This window comes from Chiroxiphia lanceolata, chromosome 6, assembly GCF_009829145.1.
Source record: "Chiroxiphia lanceolata isolate bChiLan1 chromosome 6, bChiLan1.pri, whole genome shotgun sequence".
Classification (NCBI taxonomy): domain Eukaryota; kingdom Metazoa; phylum Chordata; class Aves; order Passeriformes; family Pipridae; genus Chiroxiphia; species Chiroxiphia lanceolata.
This window is the reverse complement of record NC_045642.1, coordinates 20,035,147-20,059,762: the sequence shown is the minus strand read 5'-3', so window position 1 is coordinate 20,059,762 and position 24,616 is coordinate 20,035,147. Positions and strand designations below refer to the sequence as shown.

General features: G+C 38.3%; 1 protein-coding gene and 1 long non-coding RNA gene across 5 annotated transcripts in view; both read left to right on the top strand.

Annotated features, from left to right (window-relative positions):
• The window catches only part of SLC1A2 (solute carrier family 1 member 2), a 91,091-nt gene that overhangs the window by 21,468 nt on the left and 45,007 nt on the right, over window positions 1–24,616 (top strand). Inside the window, exons 2-3 of one of the 4 annotated variants that reach the window (XM_032692263.1) lie at window positions 3,933–3,938; window positions 10,039–10,226. The exons of 2 other annotated variants lie outside the window; for them this stretch is intronic. The gene's annotated coding sequence lies outside the window, so the exon portion shown is untranslated. Of the gene's footprint in view, window positions 1–3,932; window positions 3,939–10,038; window positions 10,227–11,491; window positions 11,583–24,616 lie in introns of those variants that run through there. One more of the 4 variants, XM_032692262.1, reaches the window with a different exon arrangement.
• On the top strand, window positions 1,725–23,565 carry LOC116788984. Its single transcript, XR_004357829.1, has 3 exons — window positions 1,725–2,795; window positions 8,202–8,203; window positions 23,553–23,565. It is a non-coding gene; the product is annotated as an uncharacterized LOC116788984 (long non-coding RNA).

Here is a 24,616-nt window from a genome sequence, read left to right as displayed (position 1 = left end):
CTTTATGTATTTTTCTTGGAGCATTGTTTTCTACTCTGAAGCTTTAAGCAGCTCTAGCAGTTTATCTAACTATTAACAGACAGAATGGGTTATGTTTAAAAGGGAATTTTTTCCGCTGAACTTCAAAGTTCCAATGCAGAACTCACTTGTTTTAAATTTTGTATAAAAGATGCCTTCTGAGATTTAAAAAATTACTATTTTAAATTAGAATCTAGGTGGTTTTTTGACCAATACGTATGTAGGGAAAGACTGTGGTGGTCTAATTTTCAAAGGAAATAAAAGCTAAGCTGATGAGCTCTGAAATTCTGATTTTGTACTAATAATGAGAATTTTCATAATGGATTTTACTTGCTCAGATCCACCCTCTCCCAAACATACTTCACACATTTTCTTTTATAAAATTTCCTGGAAATTCTTTTTAGGGTTTAGTATGAAAATTGTCATGAAGATAAGAGGACAATTCACTTGGAAATGAAACATACCAGTGGTGTGATTTGAGGGCAGAATATTTTCCATCTTTAATATCAAGATCAAGGTATACTTCTGGTATCGGCAGAGAGAGCAGCTGTTCTCTAGAGGGTCAGACAACTACTTTAAAGCTTACAAAACTTGTTGACACAATGCTTGCTTTTTCAAAAGGCTCTTAGTAACTTCTGTTGTAGGACTTTACTGCTTTAAGACTACCTATAGATGTGATCATGCTTATCGATTTTTCTCATGTATGTACCATCAGGTTTTTTTGGTTATTCAGATTTGTCTTTATTCTTAGTCTTTACTCACTAAGGGATTTGATTGGTGGCTCGCAGGTAAGAATTAAATTTCTGGTAATGTTGAATATTGGTTACAAAAATGGCAGAAAGTCTTTAAAATGTGATTTAAGAAACACGTAGGTATTAACCTCTACTATTCATGGTCTATGAATATGCTCTAGGAAAATACAGATATTTAACACGTATGCCAAGAAGAAAATTCACTAGATGTAGTTGTGCTTGAAAATACTGGGAATGTGATCCTAAATTTATTTGTTGAAACAAGTAGATAATTGAGTACCTGTCAATCACAAAATACATTTTTCCCACCTCGGACTAATATGCTTCTCAAATGGTCTGTGCTATATAGGTACATTTTCACGTTAGATCTGAAAGGGTTGTGTATGGGTCTTTCTCTAGGCTGCTGCTCCTGGCTGGAGAGAGATCTTTCTTTCCCCACTGGGTAGCTCAGGTAGGGTGCTGTGCGTAGCTCCCCTCCTATGCCCTGTGAGCAGGGACTTGTGTCTTTGGGTCCATTTCAGAGCTTGCTGTAGGGCTCTGCAACTTAATCAAAATCTTCTCCTTCCGGCCCCAACTTTTCCCTTTGGGATGTCTGATATACACAGACATGACTGTAGGCTGATCGTTATTGTTGGGATCTTTATTAGTGCAGATTTTTCCACAGCTCTTCTTGTCCTCTCTTGACACTCCAGCTAGGCTTTGATATGCAGGAATGAGACCAAAGACAGGTTTTACAGAATTTGAAATCCAAAGCTGATGGTCTAGGACAGATACTATAACCTCATCAGCCAAACAGACAAGAGCTGTATCTGCTTGGCTGTCCATCACAAGCCTTTAATGAGTCCTTTGGAAAAAAGATAAAACCAAGAAATCAGTAGTGTAGGATGCCTTGCTTTGCTGAGACACCTGGCAGGTGGCATTGATCATTTCTAGGAAAAGCAATAAACTGAAGAGTAGGCAGCTTTCTTGCCAACTGTTCAAGCCAGATCATGCTTCACTGCAACTTTATAGAGGTAAATGTGTGATCCCATTTCAGAGGGAATGGGAAACCTCAGCTGTTCAGCAAAGCTGGGAGCAGATCAGGCCAACCAGCTGACCTCAAATGAGTGGCAGCACAGCAGGCTTCTTGGAAAAACTTGTAGTTCAAAGCACAGACTCCTGCTCTTTGTCAGGTTTTTGTTAGAAGTAAGTTTTCTATACTAGCCTGACAAAATTAGAGGGAGAAGCAGAGCTAGCCTTTGCTGTTATTGCCATTGGAAGGAGAAATAATGATTTTAATGTTTTATGTAAGTTACCTGTGCTTATCTAAGGACATTCTTCTGCTGGGCTCTGAGCTGAGATGTAGTGCTGCAGGTTGAGACGTGTATTTTTACCATCAAGAAAGGAAGGAAATTAATTTGCTTGGTCCTCGTGTGATATAATCAGGAAGATTCAGATGGGGGAAAAAAACAAGGGAAAAATGGGCTTGAATTTACTGAAAAAAATCCAAATGTATACATGTATTTATGTAGTAATGACAGGATTCATTAGACAGTTCTGGAGATTCTCAGGGGAAGCAGGGAAGGATTAATTCCTTAAAATTTTAATGAGCGGACCGGACAAACGACTAACATATCACAAGGCACACCCACCTGAATTGCCCAGGAAGTGCCCAGATGGCCTACTAGATATTGTATTTAGAGTTTTATTTTAGAGAAGAAAGGTCAAAATACCCTATTGGAAATTAAAAAATATCTAGCCCTCCTGTTTTTTTCTCCAGTGGGATCCTGTTGTCCCCTGAGGTCTTGGGACCTTCTACCACACTCTTTCTGGACATACTCACCATACACAATAGGAAGGAGAGTGCTTGCTTATCTCCACCATCTGCACTACTGTCCAAAAGCCATCTTTTAGTAGAAAAAAAATATTCCTTCTCCATGTAATGTGCTGTCTGTGGTACAGAATGATCTATTTACTAAGGCCGAGGAGTGGGCCTGAAATGTAATCCACTGAAAACTGGACAGCAAGGAGGAAAAGAGGTGGCCTGTGGGGAATGTGTGGGGCTGTAACATTAGCAGTGGAGTTGTCCTTTACAGATATTTTAGCTGTTCAGTAAGCCCAGATAAAATCATGAGTCAGGAATATTCAAGACAAATCCCTCTTGCTTGGAACTAAAAAAGGAAACATTACAAATCAGGTTGCAAAAAGCAAAGAAAAGAAGAAAAAGATAAAGTAGAAGAAAAAGAAAAAATAAAAATCAGTAAACCTTCCTGAAAATCCACAAGGCTTGGGGACAATATGTATTTTTTGCCTGCTCTGTGTTTTTACCATTCAGCCCACGGGGGCTGGCTGTAATAGACACGTACTCGTTTGGACATAATCATTGCTTCAGGACCAAGTTAAAAATAGAGAATTACCAGAAACCCCAGAAGTTCAGATTGTAACAAGAGCAGTGCTGCTTTTTGCTCTTCTCCACCAATCCCTAACACTTGTGTATTTCCCTCCATCCTGCAGCCAGCTTAGTCATCCCTTGCAGACAGCTGATGGCCACTGGGCTCTCTCAAGGGTAGCACATGTTAAGCCCTGCCCCACTCATCTGACTTCCCTGTAAAAACTGTTAGGGGGACTGGCCAGAGGATTTATGAGCCAAAATTTATGCCCCAAGAAAGGCAAAATGCTACAGCTAGAGTCTCATTTAGAAGACTTAGTCAAATATTTGTAGAGACATTTACTTGCTTTTTCAGGGCGTTTCACTGCTCAGAGTCCAATAAACATCTCATACTGAATAGTACATCTAGATGTCATTTCACCAAAAATTGTGAATTATCCACTGTTTTCTTGTACTTGTATCTTCTTAGTTCCCACTGTGAAATGGAAAGGAAATTACTTAAGCATGGGGCAGAAGAGTTCAAGCCTGGTTTTGCAATGCCTCCTCTTATAAGCAGTCCCTGTGAGATTACTTGGAAGAATAAAGGCTGCATTCTTCCTGTCTGCAGAGCATATCAGGAAGCTGAAGCCAGGGTTTTTTTCTTACTGAAAAAAAATCAGACTGTGGTCTGTGCCCTGGGACATGGTGAAATGGGGAGGTGCCTGCCAGAGCTCCCCTGTTTTCCACATGGCCATTACTGCAGCACAGATGAGGAAAACATGTTTGGTTTTCTACCTCTACGCAGTTGGGAGTAGTCCAAGGTCTAGATTGTCACTTCGAGGACAGATGGAGTTGGCTATTTGTCCTCCTCACAACTCTTTCGTGTGTGAAATAGTTTTTCTTGTACCCATAAACACATACATACATGTTCTGTGCACGTGACTGTGTATTTTGGCCTCTGGGACCTCTCTCACACTGGAAAAATCCCTCCTCATTTTTACTGCATGATGGCCAAGTGACCCTTACCTTTATGCCAACTGCGTAATCATACCATGATGTTTCCCAGTGCAAGGGAAGGGTGCACTCAGAATTAGCAACTACAAGGCTGTGAGCACAAAAAAGATCTGTCTGTGTGTCTCTCCATCCCTCTCTGTTTCACAGGTTCAGGCTGTGGAATTGCCAATCATAAACTACAGGAGAAAGATTTCAGAGACTTGATGGCCTTGGCACTGATTCATTATATAATGAAATTTAACAATAATATATCTCAAAAAATGCACCATTCTGTAAACTGAAACTTTCTTCTCCCTCAGCTGTTTTTTCCCAACATCCTATTTAGAGAGGCTAAGATAAAAGTAAGAAAATCTGAGCAAGCAAATCTGATGCATGTTTTCCTCTCTCTTTGAGATACAGTGAATAACTGCAGACAGAGCTAACAAAATCATACATTGTAGAGCTGCTGAAAAATCATTATAAGAAACAAAAGACGACTAAATGTGTGTGGCTCCTGCACATTTTCCAGGCTGCACTAAGATCCCAGGGAAGTGTTGCACGTCATGTGGTTCTTTTCTGTGTCTTCCTTACCCTCTTCTAAAGGTAGATATGAAAGAGGATTAATTGGAAAAGCACTTGGTGTCATCTTGCTCACCACCAATGTAAGGTAAGATTTATCAAGAGATCAGCCTAGTCTGTGGTGCAGCAAAGATTAGTCAGGCTTTAAAATAAAACTCTTTGGAAAAAAAGTTCACTAAAAATAAACTGTCATGCTTTCATCCATTAGTAGGTACAGGGACTAGAAATAGACATCAATGCTTAAAACAATATGGAGTCACAACCATAGAATGAAGAAACACCTGTCTTATTTTGAGATGTGTTAAATATGAATTTTAATACCCCTGCACTGGGTGGGGTGTGGTATCCTGGGTTTTTTAAGAAATCAGAAATTCTACATTATTTTAAATGTTTAAATGTCATCCTGTTATTAAAGAAGCATGCAGATAGACTTGTCAGTTGGAATCTTCCCATTAATGAACATCACTGAAATTTTTGGTGCTTAAAAATGCATTTTTATTTGAATAGTGACACGTTACTTTACATCCCAAACAATCTTGGCACCACTGTTAGGGACTTAGCACATCAAATCTGGTTCACAGAGAGCACCATGACTCCACTTCCCAGCACAAATGGTAGAACACATTCACTGTCTTAGGCAGACTGATAGTAAGAGATTAAATGCAATCAAGCAAACAAAGCCCTTTGATCATAGTATCATAGAATGGTTTGTGTCAGAAGGGACCTTAAAGATCATGTAGTTCCAACCTTTCTGCTATGGGCAGGGAAGCCATTCAATAGATAAAGTTGCTCAGGACCCCATCCAACTGGGCCTTGAACACTTGCAGGGATGGGGCATCCACAACTTCACTGGGCAACCTGTTCCAGAGCCTCATCACCTTTACAGTAGGGAGTTTCTTCCTACTATATAATTTAAATCTCTCCTCTTTTAGTTTAAAACTGTTCCCCCATGTCCTATCACTATCTGCCTGTGTATAAAGTCGGTCTCCATCTCTGACTGGGTTTTGTTTAAACTGAAGGGTCTGTGAAGAACATCCCCAGCCTCTGCAGGTTAATTCTGCTGAGTAGAAGAGTTTTCGTAACACCTAACCTTAGCCTCCGTTTCTGTCTCATAGAGCAGCCTATTTCATAATAGAATGCTTCTCTGACACCACTTGGTGTTATATCTTAACTTAAATACCTAGTTTTTTACTGGAAGAGTTATGTTTGTTATATTAAAACTTACAAGAGATGCAGTTCAGGACTCAGTTCTCACTGTACAACAACAGAATAAAATTCTATTTTTGTTCTGATCATGATAAAGTTATCAGTCACTTGGGTTTATAATATGGTATTTTCATGATGGTGTGCTATATTCAGCATAACCTATTTCCATTTCACCAGCATGGAAGATTTGGGACCTCTCTTGTGGAATCCTTCAAACAGAACATTTGTTTTGTGAAAGCTATCTTTTTACATCTCTTCAGAGAGCCTGTTCTAACTCCCAGATCATAACTGGAAATTATTTTGCTTCTTACTGAAAAATGTCAAGATGTCTTTGGCAACTGGCCTCACTGTGTTCTGTGGTAGTATTTATGTGTCTGGCACCTTGGACCAAATGAAGTGACAGTCGGTTTTCTGCACCTCAGTGTAGTCTTTCAGAATGACTGACTGGCCTTTGAATAGAGAAAAATGAGAAGTGGACTTTGAAAGATGGAATCAATCACACTGTTCCATGAGTCATGAGGTGTTCTACATGCTCACATGAGGGAGTGTTGTCATTAACACAGTAAGGCCAGTGATGTTTTCTTTCTAGAAAATCTTACTTTAATTGCCTTTAGACCTTTTAGTACTGGCTGCATTTTGAGAAGAGTCTTGAGTTGAAACATGATGATTTTCATTGTGAATGAGGTGACAGTGTCTAACTCAGTATAAGCTTTTGCAAATTTAGGTGGCATATTCTGTTTTTCTAAGAACATTTTATTTTTGTTTTTCTGCTTAGCCACAAATGGGATTTAATTAACAAGGCTATCTTAGTTGCCTCTTTGTTGTCCCTCTGTAAAGACACCATTTGGGAAGTGTAATTAGAAAAAAATAAGAATTTAATACATCTGGATTAAACCACCCTTCTTTTTGATGAAATTTGTCCTAGAATCCTAAAATAAAAGGACAGTGATTTGTCAAGTATGTGGTATAGCATGAGAGGAAAATGTTTAGGTGATTATCCATTGGCAGCTAAGTAATCTAACTGAGCAAACAGCAAAGTTCTACGTTGTTGGTCACTTTAGTTTTATGGTGTTTTAAGTCCCTTAAGCTGAGTGGTATAACAAAAACTGAAAAGCAGGAATAAAGCCTGAGTGGTGACTCTGGTCTAAGAGTACTTCCATTTTCATTTAATGTGCATTGTTGCAATCCCAAGAGTGAATTCAGTGAGCTGATGGTCCATATTCTCACTGCAGCTCTCATTTGACTCAAGTATGAATCTCTGATGCAAGCCTAAGGAGAATTAGACTTAGCAAAAATGTACTTCTCTAAGGCTGGTGTTATAAACCCGAGGGTCAGATAATCCATATACTTTTTCAAAGGACAATGTTTTTAAATGTTATTGCATGAGTGAAATTTAGATGTCTGTTCTATGAAAAATGCCTATGTATTATTATCATTGCAACATAGTTCCTGGGAATCATTTCTGATTTTTATTGGAGTGGCTGAGATAATGCAGCTTGAACCAGGAAACACTGGATGGGTTGTTATGAAATAAAGTTACTAAGAAGTACCTAAAGTTTTGCACTAGGTTCTCACTATTGTGTCTAGGACTCTGCTTTGGAAGAGAGCACCTAGATATATAAGGAATGTGAGTCCTAATATTTACTTTGTGAAATGAATGTTGCCTAGAACTGATGTGAGTGTCAAATCCAGGGGAGTAGGTTGAGACAGAAGGAGGTCAAAAACAGGGGAAGTTGTTCTTAAAAAACATCAGAAATTCTCAACAGCATATAATGATGCCTTAGCATTTTCCACACAGGTCTTTAATATTTGTTCTCCCTCTCAAGGCAAAAGGTGGATAGCATGAAAAGAGTTTGGATCCTGATTTGCAGAGATCATATCTGTGCAGTTCTGAGGCAGTTATTTGTGTCATTGGCAGGCATTCTTCCCCATTGTCTATGGGAAGAAAGTGGCAGAAGCCTCGAGGCTCTGCCATGAGTCTCGAAGCGTTTGGTGTGGCATTAACCAGTTTGAGTCACTGCATTGAGGGGGCTCTGGCATTGTTTCCCAGTGTGTGTGCTGCTGGCCTTTTCTGCCAGGGAGCCCCTTCAATTGGATTTGCTTATTGAAGCTAAAATGAAACACCAGTGAAACCTCTGTATTTCTACAGTGGCCTTCAAACACATTTCAGCCTCTTAACAGTGCTGTTGTGGGCAGCATTGCATTCATTTACTGTGCTGCCAGGTTAACAGAGGTACAGAGAAGTTTGGCAAATCACCAAAGTAACACTGAACCCATGACAGACAGAGTCAAGGACAAGTCTAAAGGAGTTATAACTCTTAAAAATGCTAGTGAACCAATTCATCATTAAGTATCTTATCTCCACTATTGCCAATAAAGTTGAGATGGCTTATTCCACTATAAGTTTTCCCTTAGAAGTGCCAAATTGTCCTAATAGTTGCCAATAGCATTTATATCCTGATTTAAATTCATAGTAGAAGGAAAACACTGATAAAAGAACTGGAGTGTGTATCTTTATCAACTAGCAGCTATCTTGCCTCCTGTAAAGCAGTTGGTGACGCCTACAATGAACTGGCTTCAGTTAGGCCTTTGAAACAGTTGCCAGGTATCATAAAATTCTGACGTGTGTTTCTACTCCGAGATCAGCCTTTCTGTCAAGTCTGCCGCACAATCCCTTCCTGGGTGGTTGGCAGTTTTTCACAGGGTTCGTCAGTTGTGAGCTTTTGTGTTTTGTTTTGTTTTTCTTTTGGCTGGATTTAAAAATGTTAGGCTGATGGGCAAAGCTATCATTAACCTTAAAGGAAAAAGGATATGACAACAATGTAACTCCTCTGCTTTTTTCCTATAGCCATTGTAGCTGTGCCTTTAAAGCATGTCTGTCTAGAACATGGAACTTAGCTTTTTCTTGGACTGATTGTTTTTATGTCTCTTCCAAACTGATGGCTATATATATTTTTAATAATAAGTTTTTCAGGTTCTCATGAACTTTGTATTTTTTAATGAAAAATAAATTAAAAAATGCAGAAATCCTGTTTGTTTTTAAAACCCACACTGGGAAGTCTAGAAAGAAAGAATGTATCAGCAAAAAGCTACAACGAAAAACACTTCTAAAGGCAAATGTTTTGAATGCCTGCACATTGCATGTGTAAAACTAAATAGGATTTTTTCAGTGTATGTGACCTTCTCTTGTTCTGTTCACAAGAGTGCTCCCTGAAACAAGGTTACTATTCTTCTGAGTTCATTTCAGTTCATCCTAATATTGCATGCTTTGAAAATAAATCTGTTCCTTCATTTGGAGTTAAGCTATACATTTGCAAGACGTCAGAGGGTATTCTGCTTAAGGAAATAATTAGTTATTTTTTTGACAGTATTATATGGGACCTTTTTTCCCCCAAGACATTGCACATCTATTTTCAGTATCCCCAAAAGGAGTTTGCATAGCAAATTATTTCCAAGCTTGAGTAACAAAAGTTCGGAGATGGGAATATTCTTTGATGACATTGCTGACCCTGATTGCTGAAAAAAAAAAGGCTTGAAGCTCCCCTGTACAGTATAGCAATACAGAATGATTCTTTTTTGTATTGCTTGAAAACTTCGTAACTGAGAGAAAACTGAGCTGAGGAGTGTAGTCTAAATCTTTGGAAAAGGTGTCAGAGGGAGGGAAAGAATGGATTAGTATCTGTGAGATTGTAGGGAATAACTTCCATGGTAGGCAGAAACAAAATTGCTGCTCTTAACAATTTTTGGACAGAGCTTTATGTACTGAAGCCAAAAACATGGAAGGGGATTAAGAAATTGAATTTTTTTACACATTCTTACTCTTTGTTGTGTGCAAGAGGGTGCTAGGGCACAGATGCACAGTAACTGCAATCGTAACACAGTATTTAGGACGAGGGCAAGAAATGAGGTGGAGGCTTCTCTGTTCCATGTATCTTCAGCTTTCAGTGGTTTTCATTAAAAATGTCAGATATTACAGTTGCCATCCTATGTAGCTTACTGAGAAAAAACCCAATTGCTGAGTGTGAAAAAATGTGAGGCATAGCCAGAGCTCTGCGCAGTCTTCTCACCATCACTGTCAGAGAGAATGGCATGATCTCCAGATGTGCTTGCATCTGTTTTGTTTTGTTGGTTTTTTTGTATGAGATATAAACTCAAATCTATGGCCAGCTGCATTGCTGAACAACTGAGGAGAGATTGAGCATAAAAGCAGAAATGACTGAGTGAGATTTATATCTACAAAAGCAGAAATACAAGAGATTGTGAATAAAACCATCAATAAGTGAATGAGATTTGTATCTACAAAAGCAGGATAGCTCCTTCTTCCTACTCAGGTAAATCTCTTTCCTAGTATGCAGCTCATTATTTTCAGAGCAAGGAGCCCACATCCTCCTATCAGACAGCCCTGTGCTTTGCGTAGTTCCTCTAAAAGTCGCACAGAGACAAGGCTATCCCCCATTAACTTTAATATGGTTTGGTTCAGGTTCAAAAGCGTGGAGTCTTAGACGAACAGAGGAGATCTGGGTTCTATCTCAATTTGTCTAACCTTTAGCAAGCACCTCATGTTGGAGCCCTGCTGCTCTAGGTGTTTGTGCAGTTCTGGAGAACTGTATCCGAGGGAAACATGCTCTGGTCACACCTGTAAGAGATGCATGACATGCTGCTTTCTGCACCTGGTCATCTCAGTTTAGTGGCACAGAATAATGGGAGGCCTTCATTCAAGTCCCTTCCTGATTCCTTCGAAGAAGCTACTGCTTGCAAAGAAGACACCTTGTGTAACTACAGCTTTAAATTTTTCATATGATCATTGTCATGCAGCTGGTTCAGAAGGCAAATCAACCATGGTCTGGGTCATGCAGCACCATGATGTGCCTTGGAGGGCAGGACCATAATACTAGCCCTGGATGGCATAATCTGAGATACTCCTATAGTATTTTAAAATATATCGACTACCCCAAATCCCAAACAGTTTTCTTGGTAATCATCAATTCTGATTATTGTGATATTAAGTTACTTTTCTTGTCTATAGCCTTTTATTGGCTGTGGAAAAGGGCTCATGAGACATCTGCTAAAAAGGGATGTATCCAGTGATATTTGAATGAGCTTTAAAATAATCTGGGTCATGATAAGTAACCAGAAATCTTACCATCTCAGACAAACCCAGATCATGATACCATTTCTTTTGTACAGGATCCAGCACTAGGAAGCTGCACATAGAGCACAGTCCAAGCACTTGAATCTCCACCTGCTGAGTTCAGTCTGTAATAGTTGAGTGTAAGGAAGATCTTCCAAGGTTCCTGTTCCTTTGGAATCAGAGGTGAAACTGAGATGAGCGTGAGCAGACATGTACAGAGTATATCACAGAGCAAAAGCATCCTTGTAAAAACCAGCTGTTTTGTCATCTTTTCATCCTTTGAATGAACCCACAGAAGTCTGTAAGAGCGAAGTATGACAGTTCTAGAGCTCACCAGCTCTGGACCCGGGCAGACTCAGATTTGAGATAGTTTGCATCAACTCAGAGGTTCCAGGGGCTCTAGCAAATTATTGTGAAACAGCAGTTGTTTTTCTCCTCATGTTTGTTTTTTCTGTTGTTTTGAAGTGTGAATCAAGGTTGTACCTATTTCTCTATCAGTAACCAATCAAGAGAAGAATCTGCAAAAAACAGCAGCTAAGCACAGAGAGTGACCACAGTGAGTGCATGTTGTTTGCTGTCTACTAACCTTTATCCTGAGTGCCAGTCATAGATGCACCTCCTGAAACATTAAAACAGGAGCTAAACCAAAGCTACTCCCATCATAAGAACATTTTGTTCACTCCAGCACTTTTAATTGCGCAATAGTGCATGCTTTGTGCCCCTCAAAGATTTGAGGTTTGAGTATACCCTCACGCAAAAAAGCAAGTTTGTTTTTGGGGAGCTTTCTCCCTTGTGTATTAAAGTCGAGTAAGAGGAAGTGTCCTTCTTCATGAGGTCCTGTCCTTATCTTTATAAGTTAATAGTTCCTGTTAAAATTTTCCTCTTTCTCTTTTCCTTGTGTACACTCCTTTTATGTCTGAACGCAAAGTTATGAAACTGGAGTTAGGACATTCACATGCATTTACAAAGAACAAAGGTGGCATTCATTCAAATTGTTTGTTTGCTTTCTTAGTTTTTCACTTCTTTATTAGTAATCCCTCATTTTAAGTCTGTATTCAACACATCATGCTTGACTTTGGTTACAGGTTGCTTGGCAGAGGTACAGCAGATTCAGCTGTTAAAAACAAAAAAAATAATTCACCACCTTTTTATGACTGGTTGCCATTAGAATAAGAATGTTAATTCAGACTGTAGAGACATTAACGTGGAAAACTCCAGCGAGGAGCAGGAAGAATTAAATACATGAGCACTGTGAGACTTCCAGGCAGTGTAGGACCAAACCAGATTCCCATCTTCCTTCAGACCTATGCAAATGCTGAAACCCTTGCTAGCTAGCCCTGTCACTTTTCCTACCTGAAACACCACCTCATACTCTAAAACTACTGGGGTGAACGTATCTCACTTGTCATTAGGCGTAGTTTCAGGGTCATGCCTCAGTAAAAGGTTAATTTTAAGAGCCCCTTTGTGCCTGCTTCTAGGTGAATGGAAAAGGAAGAGGAGGTACAGGTGGGCTGCTGCTGCTGCTCCTGCTGCTGTTTTCTTGTGTAGCACAACGGGTGTCTCACAGCCCATGCCAGAGGAGACAAAAGGGAAGAAAACTGGCTGCAGAGGAAAACAGACTTTGTATGACTCCAAGGCAATAGAGTTGCAGTGCTTCTGTAAGACTTTTCTCATCGCTGCAATGCCTTACATTCTCTTCTAGCAATGGATTTTAAGAATAAGCTCTCCTGCCCCAATAGCACCTCACATGGGCTGATGTGAAGAAGATGCATATTTGCTTGTTGAAAATGGCAACAAACAAGAAATGTCTGGTTATTAATTCTCTTTCCTTCACATGCACATTTGCTTCAAACCACTGTGCTGGAGCCATGCTGAAATCCTTGGGAACTGGCAAATGAGAGACATCGGGGCAGGCAATAGTCTAGCCAAATTCTAGTGTAAGCTTTATGCTGTGGTGCATTTTCATGACACTCTTCACACTGTGTTGAGAAGTGTGAATGTTTCCATTGTCAAGATTCCTCTTTAGAAGTTTTTTCCCATTTTACATTGAAGGGAAGTAAGAGAAGCATTTCATGTTTAAAAAGCCAAGCACACATGGCCTGTAGGTTGGGCTGCTGGACCTACAGAGGTGGACAAAAGCACACAATGAATAGAAATATTGAATGCTGTTTTTTTAAACTCTAACTGTTTGCATTCAACACAATCCTTTTGCTTCACCTCTCTGTAAGAGATATTTGTGAAAGGAATTGCCTGCAAAAAGTCAGGATCAAGTATAAATTGTAAGAGAGATGAGGAAGCTTGAACATAAGATTGCAATTTTGTGTTGTCTGATTTTCTTGCAAATGAATTTTCAACTTTCCTGTCCACAGTCAAATACTACTTAAATATAGTATTACATGCTGCTTTCTAGCTCATGCTTCTGTGAAAAAATTCCTAGACACTTCACTCTGCATATGCAGAGTTTCAAAAGCTCTTTTGAGAACCTTCAGGGCCTAAAGCATTGCTGCATTAAAGAGTCTTTTCTAACACGTATGGCTTTAATATTTCTCCACAATGAAAGATTTGGCTGGGGAAAAAATGTTCAAAGATGTGGACATGTGATATTGTTTATTGTATTACTTATCATTTGAATTCTTCAATTTGTTTGTTACAGATGATCAACATGCTTATTGGTGTACTTTTGAGATATTAGCATTCATTTTTATGTCTCTTCCTGAGTTAATCTGGTTTAACAACTTCTAAAATTATCTTTCTTTATGTAACAATTTTTGTGTTTAGGCCTGCTAAAGTTAATCCTGACCAATAGTGACAGTAATTCTTAAGGCTGCTAAAACTTTTCCACTATTACGTTATTTTTGTTTCCTTATAGATTTGGCTTTTGAGGGGAAAAAAATTTCATATATTTTATGTGCAATCATATATATGGTTGTTCATAATAAATATCTATTTTATATATATATATATTTTAGCAAGAATAAGCAAAATCAGCAGCTGTAATTTTTTTTTTCTTTAGTATGAAGATCCACATTTCACTTGTGTAGTAATTCATGTGACCCCTAGTCAGGAATCTGAAGAGTAGAAATTGTAAATTACTGCTAGTTTAACTTCTCTCTGAGGGTATACACTGAGGAATGGTGTTATGAGTATGTATCCTGGCAAGCAGTGATGACATGTTTGTTTTGGTTTTGCATGTTTGCATTTGGTAGACCTCCTGGGATTTTTCTTTCTTATATTTTATTCAAAGAACACCTGAAGGGCACATATATGTTGCTTTATTTGTGTTGAACAACTGATGGAGTTATTATTCAAAGAGAAAAGCATAAAATGGCATTAATAATGTTGCCACAAACTAAAACATAGGGTGTCCAGTATTCTGTGATGTTTCATTTATTTGTCATAGAGATATGGCCCAGTGATGAAGGGAGTCTAAGAAAATCATGGTAATTTTGGGAATCTGATTTTACAGCAGATATTTAAACTGCCTGGAGAATCTGTGTGAGAAAGGAATCTGTAAACAAAGATCTCGGGGCATGCTTGCTTAATCAATCACTTCAAACTAAAGTCAGATCAGAACTACCCTGGCTGAATTATCAAACTGTCACAATGTGTTATGCTCTTGTCTTGCTGTAGTAGTTGTAATTTGGGTACCCAGATGGTTTCCCATTCTTCTTAATAAGCAAGGCTAAAGATCATGTTATATCTTGTGATGGGAAGAATGAATCACATTATGGAGATGTCCCTTATGGAGATGAAAATATATGTGGACCTGAGGTAGCCAGAGACCTTCATCTTAGCATATTTGAAATGGAAATATGTTCCAAACTTTCACTGAATTTTTCTCAAGCCCTGAACTTTGACTACGTCCTGAATTAGGAGTAGATAGGCACTCAATTGAGAGAAAAAGCCCAAGATAATTCATTAGTGGGCTGAGGCCTTAAAAAAATGGTATAAATATGTATTTGTCAGTGAGTGAGAGGTAGCAGCTCAGAAAATAAATTAAACATAAGGAGATTAAAGGGGCAGGCAAGTGAGAGACTAAAAAAGAGATGTACTGACCTTGCTTAACTTGGAAAAGCTAATTAATAAAGAGGAAAAACACAGTTCAGGATTCATCATGAAGGTTAGCTTTCTTTTAGGTGATGCTTATTACAAATCTCGGGCATTACTATACAAAATAATAGTATGAATAGCTATTATTTCTACTAGAAATAAGTGAGTCTAGACTGTAACATTCTAGTCTAGTGACTGTGTAGAAAACCTGTGAATGATTTTGTTCTTGGACTCTCTTTTAAGCAGAAAAACTTCTCATTGGGAAGTGTGGAGGACCAACCTTTTATATTCCAAGGTTAGAACAAAGGGAGTTGAAATGTCATCGTTGGCACACACATGAATGAAGTAAGGGACATCTTCTTTTAATTAGACAGTGTCCATCTTAAACAGTTGTAATGACAATAACACTTCTTTCATATAAAACTGGAAACAAGAAGAGATACAAAACAAGTAGATGTTTCCAAGGATATTGAAATGAGTGGCAGAGGACTAATTTATACAGTAATGGATACCAAGTGTGTTATTTTACCCTTAAAAACTGTGGTAACATCCTGTTGAATTTTCCCAACCCTCCCCTTCTTTTATGCTGCATGCAGATAAACACTAATTGAATGTAAAAACAATACTGGATTTAATGTGTTTGACAAAAATGTGTCCATGCTATAAAAATACTGTGTTAACAAAGCAAATCAACTTTCCATTTAATGAGTTTAAAAGTAGATTGGCTGCTAGTGCAGGTGTGCATTTCATCATACCAGGCAATCTGTAACACACTTCCTGCAAGTGCAGTAATAAGCCAAGTTGGTTTTAACCCAAGTGATGTGTAAGAGAAGGGAGAGCAATCAAAATGTTTTTTCTTCTTCATACAGACAATACAGGAAACTGTGTAACAGGTTCTGGCATTCTGTGGACTTTGACTTTTACATTATTTCTGTAGTGGATAGTCAAGTTCCACGTTTTTAGAGATGAATAGCTAAAAGAAGGAGAAACTGAGAAGATTTTTATTTGGTAAAATTATACAGTCAAAATGCACAGGTCCTATATTTTCATTCAAAGGTGGGATTTCATACATGAATAAAACAAGTTAAGGGTTAGGATTTTGTAGCTTTGCTCTGTTGTTGTATACTTTCACACTTTTTTGCCTATACCACGTGTATTCACTCTTGCTGTTCGTGTTTCATGTTTATTTTTAAATATAGATGAAGAACATATTTTCTCATCTAACACCTATGCATCCTGTTATAAATAACCCCTTGCAAAACACCTGCGAGTCACTATTTGTGCTCCTAATAAATTAGCAAGCAAGGAAGTATTGAAATGCGTGGAAAATGTTAAGGGTATAAAATTTTTTGCCTTAGTCTTTGCCATGGAAGTGATCAAGCTACCAAAACTGAGAGCTAGAGGCAAAAATGCAGAGGACATTAGTTGTCGTTCTCAGTAGCTGCCTGGTTTGTGCTGGGAAGGCCTGTAAGGTAACTTGGGCTTATGGCACCAGTAAATGTGGTGGTGTGAGGTGCTATTCAGTGTTGCTTTGCCCAAGCCTCTGCTGCCTTCTGCAAGTCTGTGCCAGCTCTTGAACCACTGTGGGCAGTCAGGGGGGGTGGTGTGTCAGGAAAGCTGTAAGGAGTGCACCTCTGCCATAAATAATAATTTCTAGCTCCTGTCACTCTAAAAGTGGACATGTCAGATTACCTGGGTCATTTTAGACCAGTCTTCTCTCCTCTGAAATGAAGCCCTTTTGCTGTTCCGGTTACTAGAAAAAACCACAGCCTCCTGCATCAGTAGAAGATGTTTTTTTAATTAAGTATTTTAAGCTTTAGTTGCTGAAGATTTTAAACCAGAATAATGAAGAAGGAGGCAGAATAGGAATAAACACAAAGTTAAAATAAAGTGAATTGTATTATAAAATTATTTCATGTCACCTGACAATTAAAGCCCAGAACAGGAAAACAATAGCGTGTCCCCAAATTTGTGTTAATCTGGGCCAAAATTTGAGCTTCATTAAGTTCTTAGGAAACTGGATTTTGCTTTAGCCCAGTTTGCCTTCTGACACTATATATTAATACATAAGATGCTTGTTTTAGAAGAAATTCATTTTTTGCCAGCAAAAGGAATGCCCATTCATCTCCAGCAGAGTTCTACTGTGTAGCAAAAAAGGAGAAGAGATCTTTCTCTTTGTAAGTGGTGCCATGATGGCAAGGCAAAACCCTTCTGAAATCCACTAGAAGTAAGACTTCATACCCTGCCAGGAAGGCTGAAGACGGTATTGTTTCCAAGGGACTTTACTGCAGCTGCTGGGGAGATTTCACTGCATACAGCTGAAACAAACTGTACTTTTGCACCTTGAAAGTTCAAGCAGACCTGTCAAGAAATATAATAAATGTAATAATTATGGTAAGAGAAGTGATGCATTGGTTCTGGTTTAAAAGTTCTCAAATGTCAGTCTTATACACTTCTGGAAAATTACAGTTACCTGAGTTCTGGGAAGCCTGCCCATGCATGCAGCATGGCACAGCTGGAGTTTCTCTGCAGGTGGGGGAACAACAAGGAGTGGGGAATGGCCAGCTGCTGCTGTGGAGGAGAGGAGTGGGGACAGATGAAGGATACAAGACTGAGAGAGAAGTTGGTTAGAGAAAATGCTGAGGGCTCCTCTTCAAGCAGTTAATACTTCGGTATTTTATCTGGGGAAAATATTTTGATTTTGATGAATCTGCTGCTTTCCATCGGCTGAAGGAGCTTGCTCATCATTTTTGGGGATGGCCTCAGTGCTTGTGTAAATGTCCTCAAGGACACTTGTGTATTTTGAAACATTCTTTGACCGATGCCCAGTGAAGGGTGCAGTGGCTGAAAGGTCACAGGAGACATTTGCTGGGGTAATGACCTTTGGTCACTTACAGAGCAATGGCATGATATTTGGGCTGTCCCAACAGCTTAAAGAAGCGTTAACAGCAGAAAAAACTGAGTTAAGGATTTCAAGAATTGCAAGACTGACCCGTTTTTGTGTTACAGTAAATACAACCATGAAAATTTATAGTCATTAGAAAGTAGCAAGGTTAGTGTATGAGACTTGAGCTGGGCAGAGAGAGAGAGGAGAAGAGAACCGAACATAAATATGAGGTAGGTTCAAGTCAGTGACTCCATGATGCCTGAGGAAAGACACACAAATGCACAGTCACAGATTTTCATTCCTAGAGCTTTTCAAATATTTCAGTGGTACAAACTGTATGCTTTGATTGGTGTCACCTGTTAATTAATCTGGCAGAAAAGTATCAGAGATTAAACAGACTTGTTACTGCAGGGCATGTGGAAAGGGCAACAGAGTTTTAAAGAGCATTTGAAGAGAACGCTTCTTCAGTTAGATTGGTTGTGCAAAACAAAGTTTCAAATTTTCCCACTTAAATCTGTATGCTAAATACTTAGCTGAAGACAAGCAATTAAACTAGCACATACTATGTTGTTTGCAGGGATGCAAAGCTAAATCGTGTACTCTGTGGATTTTTAATATCAATTTTTTCACTAATCCAAAGCACATACATGTGCTGTAAGGTACTATAAAGCTTTGCATCATAACTTCAGCACATGATTCTGTTGATTTATGCTTGTTTACAAATTTAGCCTAACCTGAGCATTATCATGCCCTAGGACATGGACACAACTACAGCATTACTCGTCCATCTTATTTTTAGTGTGTTTATTGTGGCTGCTTCCTCACTCTGTTGGTTTGAATACATACAGCCATTATTCATAATTTAATCATTCTTTAGGCATTGGTTGTTTTCAGTTTAAAACTCTATTGCAAACTAGCTATTTTTTTACAAGAAGTAGCCTGGTAAATCCTAGGGCTGTGTTTTCCTGTGGTTCATTGGTTAGGGACCAATTCAGTCAACCAGATAAACATGTACTTCAAGGACATGTGTAAGAGCTGCTGAGTTAACACACAGCTGTGTCCCAGGAGATCTCTGTTCATTATATTAAAAGACCAGAAGATTGTGTTTGGGTGTGACATGCTGTAAAGTTGTGTGCCTTTCCTCTAACATTGGCTCAGGGACAGGCCAGTCAAAAACTGAGTCGTCCTGCTTCACACAGTTTTACTATCCCATTTCAAACTCACATGAAAACATCCATTGCTTAGATGGTTAGTGGTAAGGGCTTTTTTTATTTCTTGGAAATAATTTCCCCCAAAAGTGAATGAGATTTTCCATAGCTCCAACTCTAGGTAAACATTCAAGTGACTTTAGTAGAAATGTCAGTAAAAACTCAATATAAACCTTAGAATTTATCTCATGGGAGTTCATTATTGGGCTTAGACTTTATTCCTTGGACTGAAGCACCCTGCCATACATCACCATTTTGCTGGACGTGATGTTTACATAATATGCTTTGGAATTCACCATGGAAAACATAGACATAGTAAATGTGGTTTGGATTAAGATTGTTCTGCAATTTATGTTGGCGATGTAACTGAGTATAATTCAAGTTAAAACTCTGCAAGCTTTCTACTTGTATAGCACGTTCTGTAGAGGTTCCCAGTGCCATCTCAGGCGTCTCTCCTTAAGCGATCTGTATTATAAGTTTCACAAGGAAGAATGGGGAAAATTGCTTATGGTGGCTCCTTTGTCTAACTTTGTATTGAAAGTTTCTTGCAGTTTATGTCTGGATAACACTTGAAATCCATAACCCACAGACTGATGAATACCAGGGCAGTACTTTGGGGAAATATAGTGCTACGTGCTTGTCTTACAGTCCTGTCCTGAGTATCTAGAGCTGGTCACTGTCAGAGATTTCATACTGAGTTAAAAGAGCTCTCTAGTTTCACCTGCTTCAATTTTCATATTAAAACATTAGGGAGAGAAGCATGGAATAATTTGGAAAATTAACCTTTATAGATTACCAGTAAATTTGAAAAAAGTTAAGTTTCCGTGGTTGAATTTGTCCAAGGTTAGAAAATCCATCCTAGTTTTCCGAGAAGCTACTGTGTCCTTATCCAGTGAGAGTAGTTGTATCATGTGGAAAATGAACTGTTGCAGCTCACATCAATTTCTTTTTGGATAGAAAGATTTGTTTTCAACAGTTATATAGTAACCATGCTGCTCTGGGTTGAAGTGAAGCACCTCCCTAGGAAGACACCACCAGCTGAACAGTGGTAGTTCAGGCAAGACTGCCAAAAGTGGTGCTGCAGTCCAGTGGACAAAACTGAATAAGCAGAAAAATAAAATATTTAAGAAAATGCCTTGTTAGGATAGAGACTTATGAAATGCCAGAAATAGTCTTGTTCCTGCTATCCATGAAATTCTTTCAATTCTTTTGCATCTGTAAAATGAGTGTAAGCAGACCTGGGGGAGACAGGCAGATATTTTGAGGGCACGGTACATGCCCTGAGGGCATCACATGTGTAGAAAGGTAGAAAGAAACACAATTATCCATCTTCAGGTCCATAATCCTAAATATACCCTTCTTTGTGAAAGCTGTTTTGTACTTATGAGCTCCCACCTTAATACTGTTGGTTTTCGGGTCTAGTTTCTTAACAGACATCTCTGATATGTTGATAAGGAAGGAAAAATATAAGCAAATCACCTGTGCAACCTGTTTATCTGAATGTCCATTCCGTTTCATACAGCCACTAGAATAAATTATTAGTCTATGTGAGCGGGAAGCTTTTCCCTTCTTTCACAAGATTGTGGTCACAGAGTGTTTACTACTGTTTTTCATTTGGTTTAAAGGTACAGTAGGAAAAAAAGGTTCAAAAACCCTAATTACAAAGGCACATGAGACAAAGAAGATGCTTAACACTGGGTGAAAATTATTACTGCCTTTTAGGATTTCCTCTGTAAGACATCTTTTTGATTCCAGCAGATGGCATACACTCTTCAAAGCTTGCTGTGTATGATCATAAATACTGCTCCAAGGATCACCCTGAGCTCTACAGAGAAACTGTATCACAAGTGGTTCTGTTATGCTACACTCGATTTCTGTAATCTCTTTGACATACTACAGGAAGCTTGTATGTCTTCAAAACTAAGTTTCTTTGATGTTTGGGGGCCCAGGCAGAGTAATTTTTGTTGAGATGGCTTCCAAGGAACATGAGCAGAGTTTGGCCAAAGCCAATTTTGTTGGAGCAATAGTTGTAATTAAAGTAATCTGAATATCTGACTATAATAAAAGTGTATTGGCATAAAAAGGGAAGCTGGCACTCTAGGTAAAAAAAAACCAAACAAACAAACAACAAAACAAATAAGAGATAAGAATGACTAGAAGTTTCTTGAACAGGATGTATTTTAAGCTAAATATGCCATATGGTGAGGCAAAAAGCTTAAAATATCTTTTCTTTTTTCTTTTCAGCTTGCAAGACAACATTGTGCTGGTGACCAAATACAGTCTTTTTATAATGTTATGCTGTGAGACCTCTGCACTTTCATGGAGGTTTCTGGCACTCAGAAATTGTAGTGGTAAATTATTAGCTTTATAGTTGCTTAAAATTTTATAGTTAACTTAAAAAGTTAGAATAACTGAGAAACACTATTATCTATAGTCAGAGCAAAATTAATATCTTTTAGATAGGAGCAAATTGGGACTTTGAGTTTCCATGCACTAATCCAAATTCTGACATTTTCTGCAAAGTTCAACTTTTTCTTCTGTTCTTCTTAGTTGTTGCTCTTTATGCAAACGGTTTCTGACTCTACCCACAATAGTTTCTGGAAGAGAAATTTTCCCCACAGGAAGCGCTGAGGAATGTTTTCAAACAGAATTAGTGCTGGATACAATGTTATGTGCTGGCTCATTGACAAACATCTCATGGAAATGAATGCATTTTTTTAATGCATTTTTAGTTGCTTTTTGTTAGGTTATCTGAAGCCTTGCCGAACTTGGATCTATTTGTGCCCTTTGCAGGGTTTAGAGTAAAATACTGAAAATGTGAAAGGTCAGCTTTCTCAGCCCTTAGCCTGTGAAAGGTCAGCTTTCTCAGACCTTAGCCACTGGAAGTCAGAGAGTAGCTCTGGGTTTTTGTGTTTTGGTTTTTTTTGTTTGTTTGTTTGTTTTAATTTCAATTTTAATAGTTTTTTGAGTGAATGTGCATAGCAAACCTAGCACTATTCAGTCACTTCTCAGAAAATATGCACAAAGTAAAGGGCTTTTAGTACTTTGAGGAGCAACTAGCTGGATATATATATATCTTCTAAAGCATACTGGAAAAGAAAGATGAAGCTTTGGTGTGAGAGGGAAGTTTATGTACTGAGAACCAAGATACCAAGAACATCAGTCACGGTGGGATGGGCAAGGAGGCTTTTCCTCATTTTTGTTATTTTTTTAATGCTCATTGACACATATCATACTTTTTTAAATAAATGGTTAATACACAGATTTGGTGAGACAATAAATTAAGCAATCAAGATTGGGTCTTTTTATCCCTAATGGTGTCTAAATGAATGCTAGTAACTGTGTTCAGATTCAGTTAAGATTTGCTTAATTGTAGAGCTCTGATGTGCCAATTCATCCATGGGAGGTTACACGGCTCCTATAAACTTGTTCTGTGTGAGTGATGTGGTCCAAAATCACTGGTATAGCTGCTTGCAGTGACAAACTTTTGAGAATTTATGGCAGGAAAAAAAACCCATTACTCAAGAAATAAATTCATAGGAGAAATTACATTTTGTTTCTCATTGTTATAACAAGTTAAATCTTTCTATCTGTCTCAATCAGAACTCCTTGATCAGTGCCTCTTTCCATGAACTACTCTGAATTATACAACCGCCCCACACACACTTCTACTCCTTTTTGTCCATACCCAATATGTCTAAGAGCTGCTATGTTTCTGGTCTTTTCACATTCTCACTGTCTTAATCTTTGCTCAGTGCCCTTGAAAACTGCACTAATCCCCAATAATTCCATAGGCTTTTTGTTTGTGCTACCTGGCACACCCCGAGTAGAAGCAAATGCAAGATCATGATTTTACTTGCCTCAGAATTTCTAAGGATGTAAGTACATAACTTTTTGCATGAAGTACACTGTTATTGTATGATTTGCCATAATAATAATAATAATAATAATAATAATAATAATAATAATAATAATAATAATAATAATAATATGATTCATCCTTAATTCTATTACTCTTCATCTCAGCCTCAGTACATAATTCTGGGGTAATGAAGCATGCACATTCCCAGGTTGTTACATCACTATAAAGCCCTATCAGAAAATTGACAGATATTCCACATGTGCATCACTACATAAATAAATTATCATCTTTATGGTAGGTATTATACTGTATTAACTTTCTTGCTTTAGACTCTGAATGATGCATAGAATACAATCTCTGTAGATAGAAGTGCACCTTGTTTACTCCAAAGAAACAAACTAGTAGCCTTTCTTGCACATAGAATTGATATTCATTTAGTCTGAAACACAGAGTAAATTTGAATCTTTACCATGAGTTGGTAGGATTTCCTTTTTTAGGTTAATTAGGCTTGAAATTTAGGATCAGAAGAGCAGAGAAGATAAATGGGCAGAGACAGAGCTTCACATAGATATGTCAGTGTCATATTTAAAGAATAAAAGAAGTTTTTGAAAAAAGCTTTATGTCTAGATCCTCATCTGGTATGAATGAGAGGACTTGGCAAATAGGAAGAATTATGGAAGTTTTTTCTTTGTCTGTTAAAGTGTGAGCTATATCACAAATTCTGTCTTCCCACAAACAACAGCTAATCTCTACCAAGGCAGTCTTATTTCGCACTGGAGATGCTCACAAGGAGAGGAGCACAGCATAAGTCTTTGGTTGCTCACTCTGCTTTGTACACTGGTCAGTGCTTGCAGGAACGAGAAACACTTTTGGCTCTTTCAGATATTTCTACGAGGAGTGGATTTCTGATCAATAAAACATTTTTCCTAGTAGAGTGTAGGGGGTCTTCCTTGCCAAGTACCATGGAAGACTACAGGACACTTGTCTTGAGTGAAGTTAGCTTTGTTCTTAGAAACTGCAACTTAATCTCTTCCTGTCAGGCTTTGTCATGACACTAAATCAGAAAATCAGTTAACTCACAAACACCCCAATACACACTGTCTTTGAGATGTTAAACTCAGGTTTTCATAAGGCTATGAAAGGCAGCGCTTTGTGGGATTCCAAAGCCTCTGCCACTGCATGGCTGCCAGTTGGAAGGAGACTGTACAGCTTCCCATGGCTCCCTTCCATCAGACCCACCACATGCTGGGTGGAGAGATGGTGTTACAGATCTCCTTTTTGCAACTTACTGCAGAAATTTCTCTCTCAGCCTTTCAAAGACATATACTGATTGCTTTCTCCCTATCTAGCTGGCACTTCCAAGGCATTTCTATGTATGCAGGTACATACCTGTTTTTGTAAAATCCAATTATCTTTTTTCTAACAAAACCAATGTGATTCAATGTGATCTGTTGGCTTCAAGTGGTTTGTGGTGCAGGGTTCCATAAGAACTGAACTTTAGTTCCCAATCTCTCCATAGAAACTAATTTTCTTTTCCACATAGCATGCCATAAAATCTAAGCTGCAGTAAGAAAAATCTTGCA